The sequence below is a fragment of the Hyla sarda genome, chromosome 4 (genome assembly GCF_029499605.1).
Source record: "Hyla sarda isolate aHylSar1 chromosome 4, aHylSar1.hap1, whole genome shotgun sequence".
Classification (NCBI taxonomy): Eukaryota; Metazoa; Chordata; class Amphibia; order Anura; family Hylidae; genus Hyla; species Hyla sarda.
In genome coordinates this window covers 59,856,191-59,882,483 of record NC_079192.1, presented here as the reverse complement: position 1 = coordinate 59,882,483, position 26,293 = coordinate 59,856,191, and the positions used below count along the sequence as shown (strand labels likewise).

The 26,293-nt window shown below is 32.3% G+C and overlaps 1 protein-coding gene across 4 annotated transcripts in view; it reads right to left on the bottom strand.

Annotated features, from left to right (window-relative positions):
- The window catches only part of LOC130367991 (olfactory receptor 1G1-like), a 451,749-nt gene that overhangs the window by 399,545 nt on the left and 25,911 nt on the right, over positions 1-26,293 (bottom strand). For all 4 annotated transcript variants that reach the window (XM_056571125.1, XM_056571130.1, XM_056571127.1 and 1 more), the window contains exon 2: positions 15,869-15,941. The gene's annotated coding sequence lies outside the window, so the exon portion shown is untranslated. The remainder of the gene's footprint in view (positions 1-15,868; positions 15,942-26,293) is intronic.

Here is a 26,293-nt window from a genome sequence, read left to right as displayed (position 1 = left end):
ACAGTTAAGTCTTAAATTTGCGGTCAGTCACCCAACAGTCTAAAGTGAAATTGTAAACACTGCAGACAGTTCAGTCTATTCTATTAAACATTGATAAAGGGGATTCCTACAAATAGAAAAATTGAGAATAAGGATCATACATGTTCCTAATCTCTGTACCTGAGATATGGCTGTGTTATATAAGAAGCTGTCTATAGACGATATACTTATTAACAACACATATATCTTCATGTATAAGGGAGAGACTATGACATCTCTGCAGGTCTAGATTTGATATCTAGCCTGATCGTTATCAGTAATTAATATAAATATTAATTACCTGTCTCCAAGTTCCTTTCTTGCAGCTGACGAGGGCATATGTCACGTACACCTTCTCACCGGGCATCAGTCACCTGTAAAAAGACACAGGTATGATAACATGTTCCTGATACATGCTACAGACGCTAATATATATAACATTCTCGGGCCAGAACTACTTATCTCAGGCATTATGAAACCGCATAACAAAAAGGAACAAAAAAAGTTGGAACACATTGGGATCTAGGTTTTTTTTAAATTAAAATATACTGTATATTTTTGATATTTTTTATTTTAATAAATATTTTATCGAAAAATGTTATATTATATTCAACAGTTAATCATACAACGGGAATGTATGCCTTTTAATTTTGAAAGGGGGGAATGGTTGTATTATTTTATAAAATAATTTATGCCTCTCACATTAATGCTATGTGTGTATCTATTGTAGATTTTTTTGGGGGGTTATTTATAAAATTTTGGTGCTTTTTTTTAAATGTTCTTTTCTTTATTCTGAATTGTAGTTTTTTTTCCCCAACAACTTATTTTTTAAGGGATGTTTTTGTGGGGCGGGTTGATGTTTTTTTTAAAAAAGAATTTTATCAACCATTAATTTTTTATTTTTAAAGGGATACACCCCCTCCCATAGACTTCATTTGAGGGGGCAGGGTGTAACGTCATGAGGAGGCGGGGCCATGACGTCAAGAGCTCCTGACGCCGTCTCCAGTTTTCGGAACAGTTTGTTCCAAACTCTGAGCTGTGGAGTACCCCTTCAACTCTGTAACTATTCCGCTATTTTTTAAATTATTTTATCGACCGTTTCTAAATTTTTTATACTTTTTAAACTAGTCCTAATCAGTTTTATTTATTTATTTACTTCTTATTTATTGTTATTTTTTTCATAACATTTCTGGGTTTCTATTTTTATTTTTCCCATACGAGAACGACCTTTCACTCCTGATCTGATCCTTTCTTTGAAACACTGCACCACTATTGTAGTGCAGTGTATTATGCCTATCAGCATTATGCTGACAGACAGTGTATGGTTATGGTTATCATTAGGGTATTTTCTATGGGGTTCCAAATTTTTTGGGCCATTTTTATGTATTTTTTTTATATTTTTTAATATTTTTATGCTAAGTTTGTAGCTATTGTAGATTTTTTGGGGGTTTATTTATAACATTTTTGGGATTTTTTAAATATTTTCTTTTCTTTTTTCTGAATTTTATTTTTGATACAACAAATTATTTTTTAAATAATTTTATCAAGCATTTATTTTTATTTTTAAATGGGTAGAGCCGTCACACCCCCTCCCACAGACTTGCATTGAGGGGGCAGGGCGTGATGTCATGAGGGGCGGAGCTATGATGTCAACAGCTATTGACACCGGCTCCAGCGTTCGGAACAGTTTGTTCCAAACGCTGAGCTGTGAAGTACCCCTTTAACTCTCTAACTATTCCGATAATTTTTTATTATTTTATCGACCGTTTCCTAATTTTTTGTACTTTTTAAACTAGTCCAAATCAGTTTTATTTATTTATCTACTTCTTATTTATTTATGTTTTTCATAGCATTTCTGCCTTTCTATTTTTGTTTTTCCCATACGAGAATGACCTGTCATTCCTGATCTGATAGTTTCTATGAAACACTGCACCACTATTGTAGTGCAGTGTATTCTGCCTCTCAGCATTATGCTGACAGACAGTGTATGGTTGTTGTTATCGTTAGGGTATTTTTTATGGGGTTATAAAGTTTTTTGGGGATTTTTCATATATTTATTTTTTAATTTCATTTTATATTTGAGACAATTTTTTTAAAGGGATGTTTTTGTTAAGGCGGAGCTATAGTTTTTCGTATATTTTATTAGCTTTAATTTTCTTCTTTTAGTTTTTAACTATTCCCATTAAGGTACATAAAGCAGCCATCTTTTGATAGCTCATATATTAATAGACTGCAGTAGTATGACAGTATCTATTTTTAACTTATTTATTAGCTAGGATCCATACAGAATACATTGCCATCTATGGGGAGGGCAATGCACCCGTGAAACCTCCGGCAATAATTATTCCGGCTGGAAATTCCTTAGTGTGAACCTAGCCTTTAAGTGTTTTATAAAGGGGACTTTTAATAGCGATCTTTAGATCACTCATATAACATACTGCATTAGTATTAAAGTGCAGTGTATCATGCCCTTCATAATTAGGTTAAAAGGCTATGACTTATTATGGCTAATGTCTTTGGCTTTAATAATATATTTGAAGCAAAAAAAAATATTGATTTTTCTTTACTTAGTACAGTTAAGTCTTAAATTTGCGGTCAGTCACCCAACAGTCTAAAGTGAAATTGTAAACACTGCAGACAGTTCAGTCTATTCTATTAAATATTGAAAAAGGGGATTCCTACAAATAAAAAATTAGAGAATAAGGATCATACATGTTCCTAATCTCTGTTCCTGAGATATGGCTGTGTTATATAAGAAGCTGTCTATAGACGATATACTTATTAACAACACATATATCTTCATGTATAAGGGAGAGACTATGACATCTCTGCAGGTCTAGATTTGATATCTAGCCTGATCGTTATCAGTAATTAATATAAATATTAATTACCTGTCTCCAAGTTCCTTTCTTGCAGCTGACGAGGGCATATGTCACGTTCACCTTCTCACCGGGCATCAGTCACCTGTAAAAAGACACAGGTATGATAACATGTTCCTGATACATGCTACAGACGCTAATATATATAACATTCTCGGGCCAGAACTACTTATCTCAGGCATTATGAAACCGCATAACAAAAAGGAACAAAAAAAGTTGGAACACATTGGGATCTAGGTTTTTTTTTTAATTAAAATATACTGTATATTTTTGATATTTTTTATTTTAATAAATATTTTATCGAAAAATGTTATATTATATTCAACAGTTAATCATACAACGGGAATGTATGCCTTTTAATTTTGAAAGGGGGGAAGGGTTGTATTATTTTATAAAATAATTTATGCCTCTCACATTAATGCTGTGTGTGTATCTATTGTAGATTTTTTTGGGGGTTATTTATAAAATTTTGGTGCTTTTTTTTAAATGTTCTTTTCTTTATTCTGAATTGTAGTTTTTTTTTTCCAACAACTTATTTTTTAAGGGATGTTTTTGTGGGGCGGGTTGATGTTTTTTTTAAAAAAGAATTTTATCAACCATTAATTTTTTATTTTTAAAGGGATACACCCCCTCCCATAGACTTCATTTGAGGGGGCAGGGTGTAACGTCATGAGGAGGCGGGGCCATGACATCAAGAGCTCCTGACGCCGTCTCCAGTTTTCGGAACAGTTTGTTCCAAACTCTGAGCTGTGGAGTACCCCTTCAACTCTGTAACTATTCCGCTATTTTTTAAATTATTTTATCGACCGTTTCTAAATTTTTTATACTTTTTAAACTAGTCCTAATCAGTTTTATTTATTTATTTACTTCTTATTTATTGTTATTTTTTTCATAACATTTCTGGGTTTCTATTTTTATTTTTCCCATACGAGAACGACCTTTCACTCCTGATCTGATCCTTTCTTTGAAACACTGCACCACTATTGTAGTGCAGTGTATTATGCCTATCAGCATTATGCTGACAGACAGTGTATGGTTATGGTTATCATTAGGGTATTTTCTATGGGGTTCCAAATTTTTTTGGCCATTTTTATGTATTTTTTTTATATTTTTTAATATTTTTATGGTAAGTTTGTAGCTATTGTAGATTTTTTGGGGGTTTATTTATAACATTTTTGGGAGTTTTTAAATATTTTCTTTTCTTTTTTCTGAATTTTATTTTTGATACAACAAATTATTTTTTAAATAATTTTATCAAGCATTTATTTTTATTTTTAAATGGGTAGAGCCGTCACACCCCCTCCCACAGACTTGCATTGAGGGGGCAGGGCGTGATGTCATGAGGGGCGGAGCTATGATGTCAACAGCTCCTGACGCCGGCTCCAGCGTTCGGAACAGTTTGTTCCAAACGCTGAGCTGTGAAGTACCCCTTTAACTCTCTAACTATTCCGATAATTTTTTATTATTTTATCGACCGTTTCCTAATTTTTTGTACTTTTTAAACTAGTCCAAATCAGTTTTATTTATTTATCTACTTCTTATTTATTTATGTTTTTCATAGCATTTCTGCCTTTCTATTTTTGTTTTTCCCATAATAGAATGACCTGTCATTCCTGATCTGATAGTTTCTATGAAACACTGCACCACTATTGTAGTGCAGTGTATTCTGCCTCTCAGCATTATGCTGACAGACAGTGTATGGTTGTTGTTATGGTTAGGGTATTTTTTATGGGGTTATAAAGTTTTTTGGGGATTTTTCATATATTTATTTTTTAATTTCATTTTATATTTGATACAATTTTTTTAAAGGGATGTTTTTCTTAAGGCGGAGCTAAAGTTTTTTTTTTTTTTTATATTTTATTAGCCTTGTTTTTCTTCTTTTAGTTTTGAACTATTCCCATTAAGGTACATAAAGCAGCCATCTTTCGATAGCTCATATATTAATAGACTGCAGTAGTATGACAGTATCTATTTTTAACTTATTTTTTAGCTAGGATCCATACAGAATACATTGCCATCTATGGGGAGGGCAATGCACCCGTGGAACCTCCGGCAATAATTATTCCGGCTGGAAATTCCTTAGTGTGAACCTAGCCTTTAAGTGTTTTATAAAGGGGACTTTTAATAGCGATCTTTAGATCACTCATATAACATACTGCATTAGTATTAAAGTGCAGTGTATTATGCCCTTCAGAATTAGGTTAAAAGGCTATGACTTATTATGGCTAATGTCTTTGGCTATAATTATATATTTGAAGCAAAAAAAAAATATTGATTTTTCTTTACTTAGTACAGTTAAGTCTTAAATTTGCGGTCAGTCACCCAACAGTCTAAAGTGAAATTGTAAACACTGTAGACAGTTCAGTCTATTCTATTAAACATTGATAAAGGGGATTCCTACAAATAAAAAAATTGAAAATAAGGATCATACATGTTCCTAATCTCTGTACCTGAGATATGGCTGTGTTATATAAGAAGCTGTCTATAGACGATATACTTATTAAAAACACATATATCTTCATGTATAAGGGAGAGACTATGACATCTCTGCAGGTCTAGATTTGATATCTAGCCTGATCGTTATCAGTAATTAATATAAATATTAATTACCTGTCTCCAAGTTCCTTTCTTGCAGCTGACGAGGGCATATGTCACGTTCACCTTCTCACCGGGCATCAGTCACCTGTAAAAAGACACAGGTATGATAACATGTTCCTGATACATGCTACAGACGCTAATATATATAACATTCTCGGGCCAGAACTACTTATCTCAGGCATTATGAAACCGCATAACAAAAAGGAACAAAAAAAGTTGGAACACATTGGGATCTAGGTGTTTTTTTAATTAAAATATAATGTATATTTTTGATATTTTGTTTTAATAAATATTTTATCTAAAATTTTTATATTATATTCAACAGTTAATCATACAACGGGAATGTATGCCTTTTAATTTTGAAAGGGGGGAGGGGTTGTATTATTTTATAAAATAATTTATGCCTCTCACATTAATGTTATGTGTGTATCTATTGTAGATTTTTTTTGGGGTTTATTTATAAAAATTTTGGTGCTTTTTTTTTAAATGTTCTTTTCTTTATTCTGAATTGTAGTTTTTTTTTTCCAAAAGCTTATTTTTTAAGGGATGTTTTTGTGGGGCGGGTTGATGTTTTTTTTTTAAAAGAATTTTATCAACCATTAATTTTTTTTTTTTAAAGGGATACACCCCCTCCCATAGACTTGATTTGAGGGGGTTAGGTGTAACGTCATGAGAAGGCGGGGCCATGACATCAAGAGCTCCTGACGCCGTCTCCAGTTTTCGGAACAGTTTGTTCCAAACTCTGAGCTGTGGAGTACCCCTTCAACTCTGTAACTATTCCGCTATTTTTTTAACTTATTTTATCGACCGTTTCTAAATTTTTTATACTTTTTAAACTAGTCCTAATCAGTTTTATTTATTTATTTACTTCTTATTTATTGTTATTTTTTTCATAACATTTCTGGGTTTCTATTTTTATTTTTCCCATACGAGAACGACCTTTCACTCCTGATCTGATCCTTTCTTTGAAACACTGCACCACTATTGTAGTGCAGTGTATTATGCCTATCAGCATTATGCTGACAGACAGTGTATGGTTATGGTTATCGTTAGGGTATTTTCTATGGGGTTCCAAATTTTTTGGGGCATTTTTATGTATTTTTTAATATTTTTTAATATTTTTATGCTAAGTTTGTAGCTATTGTAGATTTTTTGGGGGTTTATTTATAACATTTTTGGGATTTTTTTAAATATTTTCTTTTCTTTTTCTGAATTTTATTTTTGATACAACAAATTATTTTTAAAATAATTTTATCAAGCATTTATTTTTATTTTTAAATGGGTAGAGCCGTCACACCCCCTCCCACAGACTTGCATTGAGGGGGCAGGACGTGATGTCATGAGGGGCGGAGCTATGATGTCAACAGCTCCTGACGTCGGCTCCAGCATTCGGAACAGTTTGTTCCAAACGCTGAGCTGTGAAGTACCCCTTTAACTCTCTAACTATTCCGATAATTTTTTATTATTTTATCGACCGTTTCCTAATTTTTTGTACTTTTTAAACTAGTCCAAATCAGTTTTATTTATTTATCTACTTCTTATTTATTTATGTTTTTCATAGCATTTCTGCCTTTCTATTTTTGTTTTTCCCATACGAGAATGACCTGTCATTCCTGATCTGATAGTTTCTATGAAACACTGCACCACTATTGTAGTGCAGTGTATTCTGCCTCTCAGCATTATGCTGGCAGACAGTGTATGGTTGTTGTTATCGTTAGGGTATTTTTTATGGGGTTATAAAGTTTTTTGGGGATTTTTCATATATTTATTTTTTAATTTCATTTTTTATTTGAGACAATTTTTTTAAAGGGATATTTTTGTTAAGGCGGAGCTATAGTTTTTCGTATATTTTATTAGCTTTAATTTTCTTCTTTTAGTTTTTAACTATTCCCATTAAGGTACATAAAGCAGCCATCTTTCGATAGCTCATATATTAATAGACTGCAGTAGTATGACAGTATCTATTTTTAACTTATTTTTTAGCTAGGATCCATACAGAATACATTGCCATCTATGGGGAGGGCAATGCATTCGTGGAACCTCCGGCAATAATTATTTCGGCTGGAAATTCCTTAGTGTGAACCTAGCCTTTAAGTGTTTTATAAAGGGGACTTTTAATAGCGATCTTTAGATCACTCATATAACATACTGCATTAGTATTAAAGTGCAGTGTATTATGCCCTTCAGAATTAGGTTAAAAGGCTATGACTTATTATGGCTAATGTTTTTGGCTATAATTATATATTTGAAGCAAAAAAAAAATATTGATTTTTCTTTACTTAGTACAGTTAAGTCTTAAATTTGCGGTCAGTCACCCAACAGTCTAAAGTGAAATTGTAAACACTGCAGACAGTTCAGTCTATTCTATTAAACATTGATAAAGGTGATTCCTACAAATAAAAAAATAGAGAATAAGGATCATACATGTTCCTAATCTCTGTACCTGAGATATGGCTGTGTTATATAAGAAGCTGTCTATAGACGATATACTTATTAACAACACATATATCTTCATGTATAAGGGAGAGACTATGACATCTCTGCAGGTCTAGATTTGATATCTAGCCTGATCGTTATCAGTAATTAATATAAATATTAATTACCTGTCTCCAAGTTCCTTTCTTGCAGCTGACGAGGGCATATGTCACGTTCACCTTCTCACCGGGCATCAGTCACCTGTAAAAAGACACAGGTATGATAACATGTTCCTAATACATGCTACAGACGCTAATATATATAACATTTTCGGGCCAGAACTACTTATCTCAGGCATTATGAAACCGCATAACAAAAAGGAACAAAAAAAGTTGGAACACATTGGGATCTAGTTTTTTTTTAAATTAAAATATACTGTATATTTTTGATATTTTTTATTTTAATAAATATTTTATCGAAAAATGTTATATTATATTCAACAGTTAATCATACAACGGGAATGTATGCCTTTTAATTTTGAAAGGGGGGAAGGGTTGTATTATTTTATAAAATAATTTATGCCTCTCACATTAATGCTATGTGTGTATCTATTGTAGATTTTTTTGGGGTTTATTTATAAAATTTTTGTGCTTTTTTTAAATGTCCTTTTCTTTATTCTGAATTGTAGTTTTTTTTTTTCAAAAAACTCATTTTTTAAGGGATGTTTTTGTGGGGCGGGTTGATGTTTTTAAAAAAAAAAGAATTTTATCAACCATTAATTTTTTATTTTTAAATGGATACACCCCCTCCCATAGACTTCATTTGAGGGGGCAGGGTGTAACGTCATGAGGAGGCGGGGCCATGACGTCAAGAGCTCCTGACGCCGTCTCCAGTTTTCGGAACAGTTTGTTCCAAACTCTGAGCTGTGGAGTACCCCTTCAACTCTGTAACTATTCCGCTATTTTTAAAATTATTTTATCGACCGTTTCTAAATTTTTTATACTTTTTAAACTAGTCCTAATCAGTTTTATTTATTTATTTACTTCTTATTTATTGTTATTTTTTTCATAACATTTCTGGGTTTCTATTTTAATTTTTCCCATACGAGAACGACCTTTCACTCCTGATCTGATACTTTCTTTGAAACACTGCACCACTATTGTAGTGCAGTGTATTATGCCTATCAGCATTATGCTGACAGACAGTGTATGGTTATGGTTATCGTTAGGGTATTTTCTATGGGGTTCCAAATTTTTTGGGGAATTTTTATGTATTTTTTTATATTTTTTAAGATTTTTATGCTAAGTTTGAAGCTATTGTAGATTTTTTGGGGGTTTATTTATAACATTTTTGGGATTTTTTAAATATTTTCTTTTCTTTTCTCTGAATTTTATTTTTGATACAACAAATTATTTTTGAAATAATTTTATCAAGCATTTATTTTTATTTTTAAATGGGTAGAGCCGTCACACCCCCTCCCACAGACTTGCATTGAGGGGGCAGGGCGTGATGTCATGAGGGGCGGAGCTATGATGTCAACAGCTCCTGACGCCGGCTCCAGCTTTCGGAACAGTTTGTTCCAAACGCTGAGCTGTGAAGTACCCCTTTAACTCTCTAACTATTCCGATAATTTTTTATTATTTTATCGACCGTTTCCTAATTTTTTGTACTTTTTAAACTAGTCCAAATCAGTTTTATTTATTTATCTACTTATTTATTTATGTTTTTCATTGCATTTCTGCCTTTCAATTTTTGTTTTTCCCATACGAGAATGACCTGTCATTCCTGATCTGATAGTTTCTATGAAACACTGCACCACTATTGTAGTGCAGTGTATTCTGCCTCTCAGCATTATGCTGGCAGACAGTGTATGGTTGTTGTTATCGTTAGGGTATTTTTTATGGGGTTATAACGTTTTTTGGGGATTTTTCATATATTTATTTTTTTATTTAATTTTATATTTGATACAATTTTTTTAAAGGGATGTATTTGTTAAGGCGGAGCTATAGTTTTTTTTAAATATTTTATTAGCCTTGTTTTTCTTCTTTTAGTTTTTAACTATTCCCATTAAGGGACATAAAGCAGCCATCTTTTGATAGCTCATATATTAATAGACTGCAGTAGTATGACAGTGTCTATTTTTAACTTATTTTTTAGCTAGGATCCATACAGAATACATTGCCATCTATGGGGAGGGCAATGCACCCGTGGAACCTCCGGCAATAATTATTCCGGCTGGAAATTCCTCAGTGTGAACCTAGCCTTTAAGTGTTTTATAAAGGGGACTTTTAACAGCGATCTTTAGATCACTCATATAACATACTGCATTAGTATTAAAGTGCAGTGTATTATGCCCTTCAGAATTAAGTTAAAAGGCTATGAATTATTATGGCTAAAGTCTTTGGCTATAATTATATATTTGAAGCAAAAAAAAAATATTGATTTTTCTTTACTTAGTACAGTTAAGTCTTAAATTTGCGTTCAGTCACCCAGCAGTTTAAAGTGAAATTGTAAACACTGCAGTCAGTTCAGTCTATTCTATTAAATATTGAAAAAGGGGATTCCTACAAATAAAAAATTAGAGAATAAGGATCATACATGTTCCTAATCTCTGTTCCTGAGATATGGCTGTGTTATATAAGAAGCTGTCTATAGACGATATACTTATTAACAACACATATATCTTCATGTATAAGGGAGAGACTATGACATCTCTGCAGGTCTAGATTTGATATCTAGCCTGATCGTTATCAGTAATTAATATAAATATTAATTACCTGTCTCCAAGTTCCTTTCTTGCAGCTGACGAGGGCATATGTCACGTTCACCTTCTCACCGGGCATCAGTCACCTGTAAAAAGACACAGGTATGATAACATGTTCCTGATACATGCTACAGACGCTAATATATATAACATTCTCGGGCCAGAACTACTTATCTCAGGCATTATGAAACCGCATAACAAAAAGGAACAAAAAAAATTGGAACACATTGGGATCTAGGTGTTTTTTTAATTAAAATATACTGTATATTTTTGATATTTTGTTTTAATAAATATTTTATCGAAAAATGTTATATTATATTCAACAGTTAATCATACAACGGGAATGTATGCCTTTTAATTTTGAAAGGGGGGAGGGGTTGTATTATTTTATAAAATAATTTATGCCTCTCACATTAATGCTATGTGTGTATCTATTGTAGATTTTTTGGGGGTTTATTTATAAAATTTTGGTGCTTTTTTTTTAATGTTCTTTTCTTTATTCTGAATTGTAGTTTTTTTTTCCAAAAACTTATTTTTTAAGGGATGTTTTTGTGGGGCGGGTTGATGTTTTTAAAAAAAATTTTTTTTATCAACCATTAATTTTTTATTTTTAAAGGGATACACCCCCTCCCATAGACTTCATTTGAGGGGGCAGGGTGTAACGTCATGAGGAGGCGGGGCCATGACGTCAAGAGCTCCTGACGCCGTCTCCAGTTTTCGGAACAGTTTGTTCCAAACTCAGAGCTGTGGAGTACCCCTTCAACTCTGTAACTATTCCGCTATTTTTTAAATAATTTTATCGACCGTTTCTAAATTTTTTATACTTTTTAAACTAGTCCTAATCAGTTTTATTTATTTATTTACTTCTTATTTATTGTTATTTTTTTCATAACATTTCTGGGTTTCTATTTTTATTTTTCCCATACGAGAACGACCTTTCACTCCTGATCTGATCCTTTCTTTGAAACACTGCACTACTATTGTAGTGCAGTGTATTACGCCTATCAGCATTATGATGACAGACAGTGTATGGTTATGGTTATCGTTAGGGTATTTTCTATGGGGTTCCAAATTTTTTTGGGCATTTTTATGTATTTTTTTATATTTTTTAATATATTTATGCTAAGTTTGTAGCTATTGTAGATTTTTTGGGGGTTTATTTATAACATTTTTGGGATTTTTTAAATATTTTCTTTTCTTTTTTCTGAATTTTATTTTTGATACAACAAATTATTTTTTAAATAATTTTATCAAGCATTTATTTTTTATTTTTAAATGGGTAGAGCCGTCACACCCCCTCCCACAGACTTGCATTGAGGGGGCAGGGCGTGATGTCATGAGGGGCGGAGCTATGATGTCAACAGCTCCTGACGCCGGCTCCAGCGTTCGGAACAGTTTGTTCCAAACGCTGAGCTGTGAAATACCCCTTTAACTTTCTAACTATTCCGATAATTTTTTATTATTTTATCGACCGTTTCCTAATTTTTTGTACTTTTTAAACTAGTCCAAATCAGTTTTATTTATTTATCTACTTCTTATTTATTTATGTTTTTCATAGCATTTCTGCCTTTCTATTTTTGTTTTTCCCATACGAGAATGACCTGTCATTCCTGATCTGATAGTTTCTATGAAACACTGCACCACTATTGTAGTGCAGTGTATTCTGCCTCTCAGCATTATGCTGACAGACAGTGTATGGTTGTTGTTATCGTTAGGGTATTTTTTATGGGGTTATAAAGTTTTTTGGGGATTTTTCATATATTTATTTTTTAATTTCATTTTATATTTGAGACAATTTTTTTAAAGGGATGTTTTTGTTAAGGCGGAGCTATAGTTTTTCGTATATTTTATTAGCTTTAATTTTCTTCTTTTAGTTTTTAACTATTCCCATTAAGGTACATAAAGCAGCCATCTTTTGATAGCTCATATATTAATAGACTGCAGTAGTATGACAGTATCTATTTTTAACTTATTTATAAGCTAGGATCCATACAGAATACATTGCCATCTATGGGGAGGGCAATGCACCCGTGAAACCTCCGGCAATAATTATTCCGGCTGGAAATTCCTTAGTGTGAACCTAGCCTTTAAGTGTTTTATAAAGGGGACTTTTAATAGCGATCTTTAGATCACTCATATAACATACTGCATTAGTATTAAAGTGCAGTGTATTATGCCCTTCAGAATTAGGTTAAAAGGCTATGACTTATTATGGCTAATGTCTTTGGCTATAATTATATATTTGAAGCAAAAAAAAAATATTGATTTTTCTTTACTTAGTACAGTTAAGTCTTAAATTTGCGGTCAGTCACCCAACAGTCTAAAGTGAAATTGTAAACACTGCAGACAGTTCAGTCTATTCTATTAAACATTGATAAAGGGGATTCCTACAAATAGAAAAATTGAGAATAAGGATCATACATGTTCCTAATCTCTGTACCTGAGATATGGCTGTGTTATATAAGAAGCTGTCTATAGACGATATACTTATTAACAACACATATATCTTCATGTATAAGGGAGAGACTATGACATCTCTGCAGGTCTAGATTTGATATCTAGCCTGATCGTTATCAGTAATTAATATAAATATTAATTACCTGTCTCCAAGTTCCTTTCTTGCAGCTGACGAGGGCATATGTCACGTACACCTTCTCACCGGGCATCAGTCACCTGTAAAAAGACACAGGTATGATAATATGTTCCTGATACATGCTACAGACGCTAATATATATAACATTCTCGGGCCAGAACTACTTATCTCAGGCATTATGAAACCGCATAACAAAAAGGAACAAAAAAAGTTGGAACACATTGGGATCTAGGTTTTTTTTAAATTAAAATATACTGTATATTTTTGATATTTTTTATTTTAATAAATATTTTATCGAAAAATGTTATATTATATTCAACAGTTAATCATACAACGGGAATGTATGCCTTTTAATTTTGAAAGGGGGGAAGGCTTGTATTATTTTATAAAATAATTTATGCCTCACACATTAATGCTATGTGTGTATCTATTGTAGATTTTTTTGGGGGTTATTTATAAAATTTTGGTGCTTTTTTTTAAATGTTCTTTTCTTTATTCTGAATTGTAGTTTTTTTTTCCCAACAACTTATTTTTTAAGGGATGTTTTTGTGGGGCGGGTTGATGTTTTTTAAAAAAAAGAATTTTATCAACCATTAATTTTTTATTTTTAAAGGGATACACCCCCTCCCATAGACTTCATTTGAGGGGGCAGGGTGTAACGTCATGAGGAGGCGGGGCCATGACGTCAAGAGCTCCTGACGCCGTCTCCAGTTTTCGGAACAGTTTGTTCCAAATTCTGAGCTGTGGAGTACCCCTTCAACTCTGTAACTATTCCGCTATTTTTTAAATTATTTTATCGACCGTTTCAAAATTTTTTATACTTTTTAAACTAGTCCTAATCAGTTTTATTTATTTATTTACTTCTTATTTATTGTTATTTTTTTCATAACATTTCTGGGTTTCTATTTTTATTTTTCCCATACGAGAACGACCTTTCACTCCTGATCTGATCCTTTCTTTGAAACACTGCACCACTATTGTAGTGCAGTGTATTATGCCTATCAGCATTATGCTGACAGACAGTGTATGGTTATGGTTATCATTAGGGTATTTTCTATGGGGTTCCAAATTTTTTTGGCCATTTTTATGTATTTTTTTATATTTTTTAATATTTTTATGCTAAGTTTGTAGCTATTGTAGATTTTTTGGGGGTTTATTTATAACATTTTTGGGAGTTTTTAAATATTTTCTTTTCTTTTTTCTGAATTTTATTTTTGATACAACAAATTATTTTTTAAATAATTTTATCAAGCATTTATTTTTATTTTTAAATGGGTAGAGCCGTCACACCCCCTCCCACAGACTTGCATTGAGGGGGCAGGGCGTGATGTCATGAGGGGCGGAGCTATGATGTCAACAGCTCCTCACGCCGGCTCCAGCGTTCGGAACAGTTTGTTCCAAAAGCTGAGCTGTGAAGTACCCCTTTAACTCTCTAACTATTCCGATAATTTTTTATTATTTTATCGACCGTTTCCTAATTTTTTGTACTTTTTAAACTAGTCCAAATCAGTTTTATTTATTTATCTACTTCTTATTTATTTATGTTTTTCATAGCATTTCTGCCTTTCTATTTTTGTTTTTCCCATAATAGAATGACCTGTCATTCCTGATATGATAGTTTCTATGAAACACTGCACCACTATTGTAGTGCAGTGTATTCTGCCTCTCAGCATTATGCTGACAGACAGTGTATGGTTGTTGTTATCGTTAGAGTATTTTTTATGGGGTTATAAAGTTTTTTGGGGATTTTTCATATATTTATTTTTTAATTTCATTTTATATTTGATACAATTTTTTTAAAGGGATGTTTTTCTTAAGGCGGAGCTAAAGTTTTTTTTTTTTTATATTTTATTAGCCTTGTTTTTCTTCTTTTAGTTTTGAACTATTCCCATTAAGGTACATAAAGCAGCCATCTTTCGATAGCTCATATATTAATAGACTGCAGTAGTATGACAGTATCTATTTTTAACTTATTTTTTAGCTAGGATCCATACAGAATACATTGCCATCTATGGGGAGGGCAATACACCCGTGGAACCTCCGGCAATAATTATTCCAGCTGGAAATTCCTTAGTGTGAACCTAGCCTTTAAGTGTTTTATAAAGGGGACTTTTAATAGCGATCTTTAGATCACTCATATAACATACTGCATTAGTATTAAAGTGCAGTGTATTATGCCCTTCAGAATTAGGTTAAAAGGCTATGACTTATTATGGCTAATGTCTTTGGCTATAATTATATATTTGAAGCAAAAAAAAAATATAGATTTTTCTTTACTTAGTACAGTTAAGTCTTAAATTTGCGGTCAGTCACCCAACAGTCTAAAGTGAAATTGTAAACACTGCAGACAGTTCAGTCTATTCTATTAAATATTGAAAAAGGGGATTCCTACAAATAAAAAATTAGAGAATAAGGATCATACATGTTCCTAATCTCTGTTCCTGAGATATGGCTGTGTTATATAAGAAGCTGTCTATAGACGATATACTTATTAACAACACATATATCTTCATGTATAAGGGAGAGACTATGACATCTCTGCAGGTCTAGATTTGATATCTAGCCTGATCGTTATCAGTAATTAATATAAATATTAATCACCTGTCTCCAAGTTCCTTTCTTGCAGCTGACGAGGGCATATGTCACGTTCACCTTCTCACCGGGCATCAGTCACCTGTAAAAAGACACAGGTATGATAACATGTTCCTGATACATGCTACAGACGCTAATATATATAACATTCTCGGGCCAGAACTACTTATCTCAGGCATTATGAAACCGCATAACAAAAAGGAACAAAAAAAATTGGAACACATTGGGATCTAGGTGTTTTTTTAATTAAAATATACTGTATATTTTTGATATTTTGTTTTAATAAATATTTTATCGAAAAATGTTATATTATATTCAACAGTTAATCATACAACGGGAATGTATGCCTTTTAATTTTGAAAGGGGGGAGGGGTTGTATTATTTTATAAAATAATTTATGCCTCTCACATTAATGCTATGTGTGTATCTATTGTAGATTTTTTTGGGGTTTATTTATAAAATTTTGGTGCTCTTTTTTAAATGTTCTTTTCTTTATTCTGAATTGTAGTTTTTTTTTCCGAAAAACTTATTTTTTAAGGGATGTTTTTGTGGGGCGGGTTGATGTTTTTTTTTAAAAAGAATTTTATCAACCATTAATTTTTTATTTTTAAAGGGATACACCCCCTCCCATAGACTTCATTTGAGGGGGCAGGGTGTAACGTCATGAGGAGGCGGGGCCATGACGTCAAGAGTTCCTGACGCCGTTTCCAGTTTTCGGAACAGTTTGTTCCAAACTCTGAGCTGTGGAGTACCCCTTCAACTCTGTAACTATTCCGCTATTTTTGAAATTATTTTATCGACCGTTTCTAAATTTTTTATACTTTTTAAACTAGTCCTAATCAGTTTTATTTATTTATTTACTTCTTATTTATTGTTATTTTTTTCATAACATTTCTGGGTTTCTATTTTTATTTTTCCCATACGAGAACGACCTTTCACTCCTGATCTGATCCTTTCTTTGAAACACTGCACCACTATTGTAGTGCAGTGTATTATGCCTATCAGCATTATGCTGACAGACAGTGTATGGTTATGGTTATCATTAGGGTATTTTCTATGGGGTTCCAAAATTTTTTGGCCATTTTTATGTATTTTTTTATATTTTTTAATATTTTTATGCTAAGTTTGTAGCTATTGTAGATTTTTTGGGGGTTTATTTATAACATTTTTGGGAGTTTTTAAATATTTTCTTTTCTTTTTTCTGAATTTTATTTTTGATACAACAAATTATTTTTTAAATAATTTTATCAAGCATTTATTTTTATTTTTAAATGGGTAGAGCCGTCACACCCCCTCCCACAGACTTGCATTGAGGGGGCAGGGCGTGATGTCATGAGGGGCGGAGCTATGATGTCAACAGCTCCTCACGCCGGCTCCAGCGTTCGGAACAGTTTGTTCCAAAAGCTGAGCTGTGAAGTACCCCTTTAACTCTCTAACTATTCCGATAATTTTTTATTATTTTATCGACCGTTTCCTAATTTTTTGTACTTTTTAAACTAGTCCAAATCAGTTTTATTTATTTATCTACTTCTTATTTATTTATGTTTTTCATAGCATTTCTGCCTTTCTATTTTTGTTTTTCCCATAATAGAATGACCTGTCATTCCTGATCTGATAGTTTCTATGAAACACTGCACCACTATTGTAGTGCAGTGTATTCTGCCTCTCAGCATTATGCTGACAGACAGTGTATGGTTGTTGTTATCGTTAGGGTATTTTTTATGGGGTTATAAAGTTTTTTGGGGATTTTTCATATATTTATTTTTTAATTTCATTTTATATTTGATACAATTTTTTTAAGGGATGTTTTTCTTAAGGCGGAGCTAAAGTTTTTTTTTTTATATTTTATTAGCCTTGTTTTTCTTCTTTTAGTTTTGAACTATTCCCATTAAGGTACATAAAGCAGCCATCTTTCGATAGCTCATATATTAATAGACTGCAGTAGTATGACAGTATCTATTTTTAACTTATTTTTTAGCTAGGATCCATACAGAATACATTGCCATCTATGGGGAGGGCAATGCACCCGTGGAACCTCCGGCATTAATTATTCCGGCTGGAAATTCCTTAGTGTGAACCTAGCCTTTAAGTGTTTTATAAAGGGGACTTTTAATAGCGATCTTTAGATCACTCATATAACATACTGCATTAGTATTAAAGTGCAGTGTATTATGCCCTTCAGAATTAGGTTAAAAGGCTATGACTTATTATGGCTAATGTCTTTGGCTATAATTATATATTTGAAGCAAAAAAAAAAATATTGATTTTTCTTTACTTAGTACAGTTAAGTCTTAAATTTGCGGTCAGTCACCCAACAGTCTAAAGTGAAATTGTAAACACTGCAGACAGTTCAGTCTATTCTATTAAATATTGAAAAAGGGGATTCCTACAAATAAAAAATTAGAGAATAAGGATCATACATGTTCCTAATCTCTGTTCCTGAGATATGGCTGTGTTATATAAGAAGCTGTCTATAGACGATATACTTATTAACAACACATATATCTTCATGTATAAGGGAGAGACTATGACATCTCTGCAGGTCTAGATTTGATATCTAGCCTGATCGTTATCAGTAATTAATATAAATATTAATTACCTGTCTCCAAGTTCCTTTCTTGCAGCTGACGAGGGCATATGTCACGTTCACCTTCTCACCGGGCATCAGTCACCTGTAAAAAGACACAGGTATGATAACATGTTCCTGATACATGCTACAGACGCTAATATATATAACATTCTCGGGCCAGAACTACTTATCTCAGGCATTATGAAACCGCATAACAAAAAGGAACAAAAAAAGTTGGAACACATTGGGATCTAGGTTTTTTTTTTAATTAAAATATACTGTATATTTTTGATATTTTTTATTTTAATAAATATTTTATCGAAAAATGTTATATTATATTCAACAGTTAATCATACAACGGGAATGTATGCCTTTTAATTTTGAAAGGGGGGAAGGGTTGTATTATTTTATAAAATAATTTATGCCTCTCACATTAATGCTGTGTGTGTATCTATTGTAGATTTTTTTGGGGGTTATTTATAAAATTTTGGTGCTTTTTTTAAATGTTCTTTTCTTTATTCTGAATTGTAGTTTTTTTTTTCCAACAACTTATTTTTTAAGGGATGTTTTTGTGGGGCGGGTTGATGTTTTTTTTAAAAAAGAATTTTATCAACCATTAATTTTTTATTTTTAAAGGGATACACCCCCTCCCATAGACTTCATTTGAGGGGGCAGGGTGTAACGTCATGAGGAGGCGGGGCCATGACGTCAAGAGCTCCTGACGCCGTCTCCAGTTTTCGGAACAGTTTGTTCCAAACTCTGAGCTGTGGAGTACCCCTTCAACTCTGTAACTATTCCGCTATTTTTTAAATTATTTTATCGACCGTTTCTAAATTTTTTATACTTTTTAAACTAGTCCTAATCAGTTTTATTTATTTATTTACTTCTTATTTATTGTTATTTTTTTCATAACATTTCTGGGTTTCTATTTTTATTTTTCCCATACGAGAACGACCTTTCACTCCTGATCTGATCCTTTCTTTGAAACACTGCACCACTATTGTAGTGCAGTGTATTATGCCTATCAGCATTATGCTGACAGACAGTGTATGGTTATGGTTATCGTTAGGGTATTTTCTATGGGGTTCCAAATTTTTTGGGGCATTTTTATGTATTTTTTAATATTTTTTAATATTTTTATGCTAAGTTTGTAGCTATTGTAGATTTTTTGGGGGTTTATTTATAACATTTTTGGGATTTTTTTTAAATATTTTCTTTTCTTTTTCTGAATTTTATTTTTGATACAACAAATTATTTTTTAAATAATTTTATCAAGCATTTATTTTTATTTTTAAATGGGTAGAGCCGTCACACCCCCTCCCACAGACTTGCATTGAGGGGGCAGGGCGTGATGTCATGAGGGGCGGAGCTATGATGTCAACAGCTCCTGACGCCGGCTCCAGCGTTCGGAACAGTTTGTTCCAAACGCTGAGCTGTGAAGTACCCCTTTAACTCTCTAACTATTCCGATAATTTTTTATTATTTTATCGACCGTTTCCTAATTTTTTGTACTTTTTAAACTAGTCCAAATCAGTTTTATTTATTTATCTACTTCTTATTTATTTATGTTTTTCATAGCATTTCTGCCTTTCTATTTTTGTTTTTCCCATACGAGAATGACCTGTCATTCCTGATCTGATAGTTTCTATGAAACACTGCACCACTATTGTAGTGCAGTGTATTCTGCCTCTCAGCATTATGCTGACAGACAGTGTATGGTTGTTGTTATCGTTAGGGTATTTTTTATGGGGTTATAAAGTTTTTTGGGGATTTTTCATATATTTATTTTTTAATTTCATTTTATATTTGAGACAATTTTTTTAAAGGGATGTTTTTGTTAAGGCGGAGCTATAGTTTTTCGTATATTTTATTAGCTTTAATTTTCTTCTTTTAGTTTTTAACTATTCCCATTAAGGTACATAAAGCAGCCATCTTTTGATAGCTCATATATTAATAGACTGCAGTAGTATGACAGTCTCTATTTTTAACTTATTTATTAGCTAGGATCCATACAGAATACATTGCCATCTATGGGGAGGGCAATGCACCCGTGAAACCTCCGGCAATAATTATTCCGGCTGGAAATTCCTTAGTGTGAACCTAGCCTTTAAGTGTTTTATAAAGGGGACTTTTAATAGCGATCTTTAGATCACTCATATAACATACTGCATTAGTATTAAAGTGCAGTGTATTATGCCCTTCAGAATTAGGTTAAAAGGCTATGACTTATTATGGCTAATGTCTTTGGCTATAATTATATATTTGAAGCAAAAAAAAAATATTGATTTTTCTTTACTTAGTACAGTTAAGTCTTAAATTTGCGGTCAGTCACCCAACAGTCTAAAGTGAAATTGTAAACACTGCAGACAGTTCAGTCTATTCTATTAAACATTGATATAGGGGATTCCTACAAATAGAAAAATTGAGAATAAGGATCATACATGTTCCTAATCTCTGTACCTGAGATATGGCTGTGTTATATAAGAAGCTGTCTATAGACGATATACTTATTAACAACACATATATCTTCATGTATAAGGGAGAGACTATGACATCTCTGCAGGTCTAGATTTGATATCTAGCCTGATCGTTATCAGTAATTAATATAAATATTAATTACCTGTCTCCAAGTTCCTTTCTTGCAGCTGACGAGGGCATATGTCACGTACACCTTCTCACCGGGCATCAGTCACCTGTAAAAAGACACAGGTATGATAATATGTTCCTGATACATGCTACAGACGCTAATATATATAACATTCTCGGGCCAGAACTACTTATCTCAGGCATTATGAAACCGCATAACAAAAAGGAACAAAAAAAGTTGGAACACATTGGGATCTAGGTTTTTTTTAAATTAAAATATACTGTATATTTTTGATATTTTTTATTTTAATAAATATTTTATCGAAAAATGTTATATTATATTCAACAGTTAATCATACAACGGGAATGTATGCCTTTTAATTTTGAAAGGGGGGAAGGGTTGTATTATTTTATAAAATAATTTATGCCTCTCACATTAATGCTATGTGTGTATCTATTGTAGATTTTTTTGGGGGTTATTTATAAAATTTTGGTGCTTTTTTTTAAATGTTCTTTTCTTTATTCTAAATTGTAGTTTTTTTTTCCCAACAACTTATTTTTTAAGGGATGTTTTTGTGGGGCGGGTTGATGTTTTTTAAAAAAAATAATTTTATCAACCATTAATTTTTTATTTTTAAAGGGATACACCCCCTCCCATAGACTTCATTTGAGGGGGCAGGGTGTAACGTCATGAGGAGGCGGGGCCATGACGTCAAGAGCTCCTGACGCCGTCTCCAGTTTTCGGAACAGTTTGTTCCAAATTCTGAGCTGTGGAGTACCCCTTCAACTCTGTAACTATTCCGCTATTTTTTAAATTATTTTATCGACCGTTTCAAATTTTTTTATACTTTTTAAACTAGTCCTAATCAGTTTTATTTATTTATTTACTTCTTATTTATTGTTATTTTTTTCATAACATTTCTGGGTTTCTATTTTTATTTTTCCCATACGAGAACGACCTTTCACTCCTGATCTGATCCTTTCTTTGAAACACTGCACCACTATTGTAGTGCAGTGTATTATGCCTATCAGCATTATGCTGACAGACAGTGTATGGTTATGGTTATCATTAGGGTATTTTCTATGGGGTTCCAAATTTTTTTGGCCATTTTTATGTATTTTTTTATATTTTTTAATATTTTTATGCTAAGTTTGTAGCTATTGTAGATTTTTTGGGGGTTTATTTATAACATTTTTGGGAGTTTTTAAATATTTTCTTTTCTTTTTTCTGAATTTTATTTTTGATACAACAAATTATTTTTTAAATAATTTTATCAAGCATTTATTTTTATTTTTAAATGGGTAGAGCCGTCACACCCCCTCCCACAGACTTGCATTGAGGGGGCAGGGCGTGATGTCATGAGGGGCGGAGCTATGATGTCAACAGCTCCTCACGCCGGCTCCAGCGTTCGGAACAGTTTGTTCCAAAAGCTGAGCTGTGAAGTACCCCTTTAACTCTCTAACTATTCCGATAATTTTTTATTATTTTATCGACCGTTTCCTAATTTTTTGTACTTTTTAAACTAGTCCAAATCAGTTTTATTTATTTATCTACTTCTTATTTATTTATGTTTTTCATAGCATTTCTGCCTTTCTATTTTTGTTTTTCCCATAATAGAATGACCTGTCATTCCTGATCTGATAGTTTCTATGAAACACTGCACCACTATTGTAGTGCAGTGTATTCTGCCTCTCAGCATTATGCTGACAGACAGTGTATGGTTGTTGTTATCGTTAGGGTATTTTTTATGGGGTTATAAAGTTTTTTGGGGATTTTTCATATATTTATTTTTTAATTTCATTTTATATTTGATACAATTTTTTTAAGGGATGTTTTTCTTAAGGCGGAGCTAAAGTTTTTTTTTTTATATTTTATTAGCCTTGTTTTTCTTCTTTTAGTTTTGAACTATTCCCATTAAGGTACATAAAGCAGCCATCTTTCGATAGCTCATATATTAATAGACTGCAGTAGTATGACAGTATCTATTTTTAACTTATTTTTTAGCTAGGATCCATACAGAATACATTGCCATCTATGGGGAGGGCAATGCACCCGTGGAACCTCCGGCATTAATTATTCCGGCTGGAAATTCCTTAGTGTGAACCTAGCCTTTAAGTGTTTTATAAAGGGGACTTTTAATAGCGATCTTTAGATCACTCATATAACATACTGCATTAGTATTAAAGTGCAGTGTATTATGCCCTTCAGAATTAGGTTAAAAGGCTATGACTTATTATGGCTAATGTCTTTGGCTATAATTATATATTTGAAGCAAAAAAAATATTGATTTTTCTTTACTTAGTACAGTTAAGTCTTAAATTTGCGGTCAGTCACCCAACAGTCTAAAGTGAAATTGTAAACACTGCAGACAGTTCAGTCTATTCTATTAAACATTGATAAAGGGGATTCCTACAAATAGAAAAATTGAGAATAAGGATCATACATGTTCCTAATCTCTGTACCTGAGATATGGCTGTGTTATATAAGAAGCTGTCTATAGACGATATACTTATTAACAACACATATATCTTCATGTATAAGGGAGAGACTATGACATCTCTGCAGGTCTAGATTTGATATCTAGCCTGATCGTTATCAGTAATTAATATAAATATTAATTACCTGTCTCCAAGTTCCTTTCTTGCAGCTGACGAGGGCATATGTCACGTACACCTTCTCACCGGGCATCAGTCACCTGTAAAAAGACACAGGTATGATAACATGTTCCTGATACATGCTACAGACGCTAATATATATAACATTCTCGGGACAGAACTACTTATCTCAGGCATTATGAAACCGCATAACAAAAAGGAACAAAAAAAGTTGGAACACATTGGGATCTAGGTTTTTTTTAAATTAAAATATACTGTATATTTTTGATATTTTTTATTTTAATAAATATTTTATCGAAAAATGTTATATTATATTCAACAGTTAATCATACAACGGGAATGTATGCCTTTTAATTTTGAAAGGGGGGAATGGTTGTATTATTTTATAAAATAATTTATGCCTCTCACATTAATGCTATGTGTGTATCTATTGTAGATTTTTTTGGGGGGTTATTTATAAAATTTTGGTGCTTTTTTTTAAATGTTCTTTTCTTTATTCTGAATTGTAGTTTTTTTTCCCAACAACTTATTTTTTAAGGGATGTTTTTGTGGGGCGGGTTGATGTTTTTTTTAAAAAAGAATTTTATCAACCATTAATTTTTTATTTTTAAAGGGATACACCCCCTCCCATAGACTTCATTTGAGGGGGCAGGGTGTAACGTCATGAGGAGGCGGGGCCATGACGTCAAGAGCTCCTGACGCCGTCTCCAGTTTTCGGAACAGTTTGTTCCAAACTCTGAGCTGTGGAGTACCCCTTCAACTCTGTAACTATTCCGCTATTTTTTAAATTATTTTATCGACCGTTTCTAAATTTTTTATACTTTTTAAACTAGTCCTAATCAGTTTTATTTATTTATTTACTTCTTATTTATTGTTATTTTTTTCATAACATTTCTGGGTTTCTATTTTTATTTTTCCCATACGAGAACGACCTTTCACTCCTGATCTGATCCTTTCTTTGAAACACTGCACCACTATTGTAGTACAGTGTATTATGCCTATCAGCATTATGCTGACAGACAGTGTATGGTTATGGTTATCATTAGGGTATTTTCTATGGGGTTCCAAATTTTTTGGGCCATTTTTATGTATTTTTTTTATATTTTTTAATATTTTTATGCTAAGTTTGTAGCTATTGTAGATTTTTTGGGGGTTTATTTATAACATTTTTGGGATTTTTTAAATATTTTCTTTTCTTTTTTCTGAATTTTATTTTTGATACAACAAATTATTTTTTAAATAATTTTATCAAGCATTTATTTTTATTTTTAAATGGGTAGAGCCGTCACACCCCCTCCCACAGACTTGCATTGAGGGGGCAGGGCGTGATGTCATGAGGGGCGGAGCTATGATGTCAACAGCTATTGACACCGGCTCCAGCGTTCGGAACAGTTTGTTCCAAACGCTGAGCTGTGAAGTACCCCTTTAACTCTCTAACTATTCCGATAATTTTTTATTATTTTATCGACCGTTTCCTAATTTTTTGTACTTTTTAAACTAGTCCAAATCAGTTTTATTTATTTATCTACTTCTTATTTATTTATGTTTTTCATAGCATTTCTGCCTTTCTATTTTTGTTTTTCCCATACGAGAATGACCTGTCATTCCTGATCTGATAGTTTCTATGAAACACTGCACCACTATTGTAGTGCAGTGTATTCTGCCTCTCAGCATTATGCTGACAGACAGTGTATGGTTGTTGTTATCGTTAGGGTATTTTTTATGGGGTTATAAAGTTTTTTGGGGATTTTTCATATATTTATTTTTTAATTTCATTTTATATTTGAGACAATTTTTTTAAAGGGATGTTTTTGTTAAGGCGGAGCTATAGTTTTTCGTATATTTTATTAGCTTTAATTTTCTTCTTTTAGTTTTTAACTATTCCCATTAAGGTACATAAAGCAGCCATCTTTTGATAGCTCATATATTAATAGACTGCAGTAGTATGACAGTATCTATTTTTAACTTATTTATTAGCTAGGATCCATACAGAATACATTGCCATCTATGGGGAGGGCAATGCACCCGTGAAACCTCCGGCAATAATTATTCCGGCTGGAAATTCCTTAGTGTGAACCTAGCCTTTAAGTGTTTTATAAAGGGGACTTTTAATAGCGATCTTTAGATCACTCATATAACATACTGCATTAGTATTAAAGTGCAGTGTATTATGCCCTTCAGAATTAGGTTAAAAGGCTATGACTTATTATGGCTAATGTTTTTGGCTATAATTATATATTTGAAGCAAAAAAAAAAAATATTGATTTTTCTTTACTTAGTACAGTTAAGTCTTAAATTTGCGGTCAGTCACCCAACAGTCTAAAGTGAAATTGTAAACACTGCAGACAGTTCAGTCTATTCTATTAAATATTGAAAAAGGGGATTCCTACAAATAAAAAATTAGAGAATAAGGATCATACATGTTCCTAATCTCTGTTCCTGAGATATGGCTGTGTTATATAAGAAGCTGTCTATAGACGATATACTTATTAACAACACATATATCTTCATGTATAAGGGAGAGACTATGACATCTCTGCAGGTCTAGATTTGATATCTAGCCTGATCGTTATCAGTAATTAATATAAATATTAATTACCTGTCTCCAAGTTCCTTTCTTGCAGCTGACGAGGGCATATGTCACGTTCACCTTCTCACCGGGC